This window comes from Simochromis diagramma, unplaced genomic scaffold, assembly GCF_900408965.1.
Source record: "Simochromis diagramma unplaced genomic scaffold, fSimDia1.1 OVJJ01000387.1, whole genome shotgun sequence".
Lineage (NCBI taxonomy): Eukaryota > Metazoa > Chordata > Actinopteri > Cichliformes > Cichlidae > Simochromis > Simochromis diagramma.
Window position 1 is genome coordinate 8,133,752 of NW_024387152.1, and position 8,144 is coordinate 8,141,895.

Sequence of the window (8,144 nt, forward strand, 5' to 3'; positions counted from 1 at the left end):
TCAGTGATGCATTACCTGAACTGGGACGTACCTTAACATGAATCTGCTATAATAGTGTTTAATATTAATTTAATGAAGACACCCTACAGCACACAACTTATTTTAAGTATAATCAATAATAAAAGTTTGTATTATTTAAATGAAAAATCCAGTTTTTGTAATAGCTCTGCTTTGTTATCGCCCCTTTCTAACATTGCTCAATCATTTGGCAAGATCAGAGTTAAAATACAAAAGAACGTATCTATGATTGTGAGGGTTACTGTTAATATTCCATTTATAAATTCCCAGTTTCTTCTGTAATTGGCTGTAAAAATCGAACATGATCAGATCCATGCTAATTAAACTCCAGGCACTAGCTAACTGCTAGCTAACATTATGTCAATTTCTCTCATGTATGTTGCTATTATTTTGATGGTATGGTGTATATTCTGATATAAAACACCCTGAAATGACTTGATGGGTATGAGAGGAAAAAAATAGTTTTAATCAAACAGTTCAAGTAATAGATTTTCCACAGGCAGCATATCTCTGCAACAGACTGTGTGGTGCACCAAAGTAATAAAAAACAGTAAGGAATATCTAAAAAGCCGGACATTTTATTGTTGCTGCAGAAAAAAAAACACCGAATGTACTAACAGGTGATGAGACTAAAGAAAGCTGCTCAGTTGCTGGATGTGTGAGTAGTAGTACCTTAATGTAAGTCATTCATTTGACTATGACAAACTACATTCAGGCTTAGCTGTCGCAATATTGTTTTCTGTTCCTTTTCTGCTTGTCAGAATTAATTTATTGCAGCTACTGCAACTGCATAAGTTAATTTTCTATTTCTGATTATGTGCTGTTTTTTCTCTATTTTTTTCCGAGTTTTTTTCTCGTATATGAATTTTTATTCATTTTACATATGTCATTGGTTTACACCACACTTCCTGCCTTACCTGGTCCTTTCCTCGCTTCACCCTCTCTCTGTAATTTTAATTTTCAGACATGTTTCCTTTGTTCCCATTTTCATCCTCTGTCTCTCACTCTCGCTCTTTCTTTATTACCTCTGGCGTCCAATTGGCCGCCATTGTACTGGCTCCAACCAAAAATGATGTCATTAATTATTCTGGTAGAGATTATGTGATTAAGTGTGTGTTTGTGCGCCTGTGCCTGCGCCCTTGCCTGCAACCGAATGTGTGAGTGTGTATGTGTGTTGTATCTGGCTAAAGTTATTGGATTTAAATGAGGGTGGAGAGTCTGCATGTACGGGCATGTATGAACAATGTAACTGCTGAAAAGACGCTGAGTAAATAAAAAAATAAAGACTCAAAAAGCACTGGCATCCAAAGATCAAACCTCCAGACCACCAGCTGAGATCTTTTAGAGGGGAAAAAACAACACTACAAGAACAACAAGCACACACTCACAGAATTTCTATACACTTCTATTCAGGTCATAAAGTTTTGTTCATGAAAAGAGAGATAAGGAGCAATCTAAGGGAGTATAAGAGGAGAGGACAGAAAGACATGAAACATTGAAGTGGGGAAGAAAAGTAAGTGGAATGACAGGAGAAATGAATGCAGATTGAGGGTGTGAGGTTGAGAACACATGGCTGAACAGATAAACAAATGTGTTTCAGGACGCCGTCAGTGTCAGAGGAAGACTGGGATTCATCATCCCGTGTGTGAGAGATAGAGAGGAGGGGAGGGGACGGAAAGGAGGGTTTATAGGCCAGCTGTGTGTAGTCTTTTAGTCAGTCGGTGACCTAAATCACAGAATAAAAAGAGAGAGAGGGAATAATAGGAGACTGGGTGAGAGGGAGAGGGAGAAGAGGACAGGTTATGGATACATCAATATGGGAAAGAGGTAACTTAACAGGGAGTGAATCAAATGAAAGAAGGAGGGAAAAAGGGATATGACATACAGGTTTTTTTTTTAAAAGGTGTGTTGACAGAGAAGGAAGGAAGATTTGGATGGGGGGGGTGAGAATGAGAGAAGAGAGTGAGAGAGAGATGACATTTATGCGGCTGAAATTATGCAGTGTAGATATAAATATCTGGGCTTGTTATTCATTCTTTGCCTCTTTTACATTTCCAGAGCACAAAAAACTTTCTAACCAGCTCACAACACAAACACACAACTGCTCCCTGCAGCCAAAGCTCTCTGTTTCTGTCAACGCAGCATCACAACATAATATGCATAAAGAAAGAACAAATATTTAAAGCATGCCAGGCTGTAAATTGAAGCCATACAGAGGGATAATTAGTTACATTAGGATAGTAAAGTGCCCTTGACACAAAATGCCATATTAACTATTTATCACCGCGTTGCAAATTAAAGAAATTCATCTTTTTAAATAAATAAATTGCTGGGATAGTGTTGGGGCTCATTATACAGAAGCATTTGTACACATACACAACCTACACAGATGAAAAGAGACAGAATCAGTGTTTTTCTCCATGTAAATAGCGCCATGGTCGAATAATTATATTTGTGATTCAGAGCAGGGAAGCTAAGAGGAATCAGAAACAAGGGCAGAATCCATTAGCATCACTTTGAGGCTTCGTATCTTCTCGTTGCCCCACAAGCTCAATACAGCATCAGTGCCTATAGGCGCCAGTTCTCTAAGGCGATAATTCAGCTTGGGCCACGCAGAGATTTTGCTCTGATGATAGTAGAAAAAAAGGAAATATGAATGACGTTTGTTTGACTGAGATGTACTCACACACATGAAAGCTGGTTGGTTGTTGAGATCAGAAGTTCTCAGCTTTAATGGACTTTTAATAGCTGAATACAAGGTTATTGTATTTATATGTAGACTGTATAATTAATTTCAAAATCCTGCTCCTCACATTTAAGGTCTTAAATAATCAGCCCCATCTTATATTAATGACCTTATAATACAATATCACCCAATTAGAGCACTTCGTAGAACAGAAGGGAGAGCCTTCAGTTTTCAGGCCCCTCTTCTGTGAAACCAGCTTCCAGTTTGGATTTGGGAGACAGACACTATCTCTAAGATTAAGATTAAGCTTAAAACTTTTCTTTTTGAAAGCATATAGTTAGGGCTGGATCAAGTAACTGAATCCTCCCTTAGTTATGCTGCAATAGACGTAGACTGCTGTGAGACTCCCATGATGCATTAAGTATTTCTTCTTCAGTCACCTTTCTCACTCACTATGTGTTAATAGACCTCTCTGCATTAAATCGTACCTGTTATTAATCTCTGTCTATCTTTTATCAGATAGACAGCATATCTTTTATCCTGTCTTCCTTCTCTCACCCCAACCGGTCGCAGCAGATGGCCCCGCCCCTCCCCGAGCCTGGTTCTGCCAGAGGTTTCTTCCTGTTAAAAGGGAGTTTTTCTTTCCCACTCTCGCCAAAGTGCTTGCTCATAGGGGGTCATATGATTGTTGGGTTTTCCTCTGTATGTTTTATTGTAGGGTCTACCTTACGACATAAAGGACATACAGGAAATATACATGAAGTGGACTTAATCCATTAAATTCTGATATTTGCCAACTTACTTAATTTTATTTTATTGTTGGTCCCCTGCACTAAATTTAGCTATGGTAGGTTCACTTTCCAATAAACGAAAAGTGTTGTTGCATTAAAATAATAATAATAATAATAATAATAATAATAATAATAATAATAATAAAGTGAGAAACATCACTTTTATTAATGTAGTTTTTGAAAGAAGTAAGCTGCAAAATGGGGCTGTGTAAATAAAAAATAGGAATTTTTACATTATTTTCTTATTTTTGCTTTTAAGGATCATTTCTCATGTAAATTTGGTGATGGTGGACAATCAGTGAGTGTTTTATATAATTTCTCTCAAAGGAAAAAAAGTGTTCATGGTCACACGTGAGAGATGGCAGGGTGTTCTGCTTTTCATGCAGAAAAAGAGATTATAGACAACAACCTTAGTCATTCTCCACACCCACGTGTGCTGCTTTCTGCCATATTTCCAGCTGAGCATTCAGGCGCAGTCCAAAGGTTTGGGGAGCAGACCAAAATCTGAGGAACCTTCTTCCCTGTTTCTGCGCTCAGGTTGGAAGAGCTTGTGAAGTCTGTGACATGTAAGGCTTCGTGTTATTAAAGTTTGATATTCATATGAAGTGTTATTAGCTTTTTCAGACAGGTCAGATGATGCAAACTTATGTCATCAGATAGATTTCAGTGCCAAGTGAGGACATGGGCAGCTTGTGTAATGTGTTAACTGGAATTAGTCCAAAACAGCCTGTAAACACAGATGGATTTTTAACAGTTCGAGCCAAATCAAATTTTCATTTAATGGCTTCACTCGTGTGATTACTCAAAGGTGAGGGGGTTCGATTGTTATAATAAAGCCTCTTTAAAACAAATGAAATCATTTGTAATTAAATGTTTTCAACAGGATCACATACAGCAGTGGCACACCTCGCTTAATATTCAGCAGTAATTTGACCTCCAGGCAGTGGATGACATTTTATTGTCTAAAAAGGAGAGCAGCAGAGATCTTTTAACTTTTTCTCTTTCAAGCTAAAATCCAATAAATATTCATACTGAGACTGTTTTAAATATTTCAAATTTAAACCCCTTTTTAACCAGTACAGGTCATTATTTTCTTTGTTCTTGCTTTTTGCACAGGTTTTAGTAATGACAGATAATGACAGATAATGAGATGTAAAACCAACAGATTCATGTCATATTTATTTTTCCTTTCATTTCATGATGCATCATATCTTTTGAACACACGGTCCATTTTGAGCTTATGTGGCCTAGACAAATACAACTACCCTTCTGCCAGTGTACAGAGGTTTAACTAAACATTCAAAACCCGAGATATTTTATTTTATAAAAAAAATGAAGTGTTATCTATTACCACAACTCTTTGGGCTTAAATTTTAAGAAGTGTGTAAAATTACAGAAATCTATAGCTTAATTACTTTGGTGTAGCATTAATGAGGAGGTCTTTATCAGCACAAAAACCTGTAAAACTTATGAAATTACAATTAAAAAGTCCCAAATTTCTGTTCTCCTTTGCCGGCCCATTCTGGCCCCCAGGCCTTGTGTTTTACAGTGTTGCTATATATACACCCTTCAGTATTGGTGGTGCCTTTACAGATGTAAAGTTCCTAATTCCATAGGCACTAATGCAACTCCATACCTCCAAACTTTTGAGCTGAGCACTGATAACAAGCTGGATGGTTCCTCTCCTCTTTCGTCCAGATGAACGCAATGTTCATGTTTTCCAAAAAGGAATTTCCAATTTCCATTGGCCCAGAGAAGATGATGGTGTTTCTGGATTATGTTCAAACGTTGCTTCTTGTTTGTATAATAACCTGTATTTTTGGCTGTGATGGCAAACTGTGTTCACAGGCAGTGATTTCTGAGAGCGTTCCTGAGCCCATGCACTGATTTCCATGATTGAATCATGCCTGTTTTTTTTAATGGAGTGCTCCCTGAGGGCCTGAACATCACAGGCATCCACTATTGATTTCACACCTTGTCCCTTGTGCAAAGAGATTTCTCCTGATTCTCAGACTTTTAGATGGAGATGAGAGATTTAAGGTGCTGGCGATTTTACATTGTGGAAGAATTTCAGAATAATGTTTCTCAATTTGCAGATGCAGGTTTTTGCTGCCCATCTTTACTTCTCAGAGACTCAGAAATTAACCAAATTTTTAGCTGTAAAATGTTCCCCCTGTTCCCCTGGTTTTTTTTTTTAGTATCACCTCCTTTCCCAGACTTTTTTCACTCCTGACCTAATTGTTTTGAGACATGTTGCTGCCAGCTAATTCAAAATGACCTAACAGTTTTCATGACATAGTAAAATGTCTCAGTTTTAACATGTGTTTTGTTTGTTTTTTTTCTCTGTGATCTATTATGAATAAAATGAGGCTTTATGATATTTGCAAACATTTTTTGGTTTTATTTAACAAAGTGTCCCCATTTTGGGGAATTGCACATCTTACCTGCAAATGCAGACTGAAGTTACCTTCCTGTCACATACTAATAATTATTGAAATGGATGCGTTTTTGTTTTTTTTTTTTAATCAACTTTCATCTTTTCCTATCAATACTCTAAGCTTGACTAAAGTGGTGTCAGTATTCTCTCTGTTGGTTGATCAAGCCTGAAGTCCAATGATTCCACAAGAAACAGGGGAAGCGAGTCTTTGGAAGGAACCTGACATTTTTCCATGAAACTGGTTCCAATCTGTGAGTAGGTGGCAGGCCTCATATCCCACTGAGCAAGCGTGACATTCAGGAACCCAGATTGGTTGTAAATTAGTTACACATGGTTACAGGGACAGCGCTGTATGATGGACAGTGCAAGAGCTCTCTACAAGGAATCTATGTTTGCAAAGATTATGCATATGACAGTAATGCAGTGACACTGTGCAAACAGTTTTTTTCTGAAACTAGAAAATAAAACACCTTCAGAGGATTATCTGTTCAGTAGTTCATTAGTAATTACCTCTTTAATTAAATTCCAAATAAATGTAAGTCAAGAATGTACAAAAACTAAAGCTGAAATGCTTCTTCAATAAATTATATATTTTGGCTGAAAATTAACAATCAATAGTTACAACTGTATTAGAAATATAATATATACCTATTATAATCTACAACAGCAATATATAACCATTAGTTATTTTATTTCATTTCGTTTTATTTTATTCTCTGTTCCATCTCCTCCCCTTAAAAGCACACAAAATAGATTTGGTTTCTGCATTTCACTGGTCATTTATGGAACAATAGTCCACAAAAGCTTTCTTAAGACTGTTCTGATTTTCTCTCAATTTATTTAAAACTGCAGATCACAGGAAATCCTCTCTCTAACACATATCCCCTTTTGGATTGGTGGATAATTTCCTTACTGCTTTACTCGCTCCTGATTTCACCCAGCATTGCTTCACATCCCTCCTGCACTCAGAGAGAGAGAGACACTCACAGAGAGAGAGAGACACTCACATCAGACAACCAAACTGGTAATCAACCTCTAAACTAGATCTGTAATCTGAGTCTAAGTACCACTCATCACTGGATTCCATTCAATTTCAATTTGTTTCAGTCTGGACTTGAGTCAAATATCATACATATTCAGATAAGCTTAGCTTTGTGCAGCCCTGGCTCTGTTTCCTCCATCACCCAGGCTGTCTGTTTGGCATCAGCCGAGTCGGTCTGCAGCCAGAGCTCAGATGGAAATCACACAAAATTGGATCAATAGTGAATCCAAGAGGGAGAGCTGTGTCTTATTACATCACAGTATTGGAAAGTTAGGCTCTTGATTACCTGCAACAGGATTACAGTTGTGCACAGGGAAAAGAGCTAACTACACTTTTAGCAATTTATTTTTGCTCTCATGGTTAGAAAGAGAGCAGTAGGTGGTATTGCACCGGACTGGATTCGATCACTATTTACTCCAGCTGCAGGAATATGTATTTTTAGCTGTAAAGAATTGGGAAGTTACTCCTCATGAGTAATAGGATTACAACATTTAAGGTTACAAAAATAGTTGGATACATGATCTTTGTATTTTTCTTTTCCAATACTGCTCTCGCTGCCTTTAAACTTGGTGTAACATCAGTGAGTCTAAGTTGTGCTTTGTCAGCAGTGATGATTTATGGAAATGTTATCATCAAAGGGTCTATGCCGGCCCTGTGCTGACTTTCATGTATCTGCCAATTTTTTGGCCACCGTGCTATAAGAGCAGCAACTGCTAATCACATATGCTTGGAAAGCCAAAATGGATGCTGATATGGAGAAGAGCCTGTGTGAAAAAAACAAAGGCTCTTATACACAAATACACACATATGATTGAATGTAAAAACTGTACGATGTCAGCACATAGAATATACGCACTAAATCAAGGTGAGCTTGTGGTGGTGAAGCCCAACTCACTTGTCTAAGCAGGTGACGCATGTTTCAGAAGGCTGCAGATCTGATGTTGTTTCTGTGGTTTTTTTATGTCTAATAAATTTGGAAAATAGACTGTGGTCACCTAGATTTATATAAGATGTTATATAGTGAATAAAGAAACTACTCAGCCACTCTATCCAATCCTTTTTGTCCATTTCAGATTTCTTTATAGAACTGTGATTTGTTGCAATGTCTTAGAAAAACACAGAAAAACACATCTCTCTATATATATTTGACACGTCATTTGTAACAGTTTA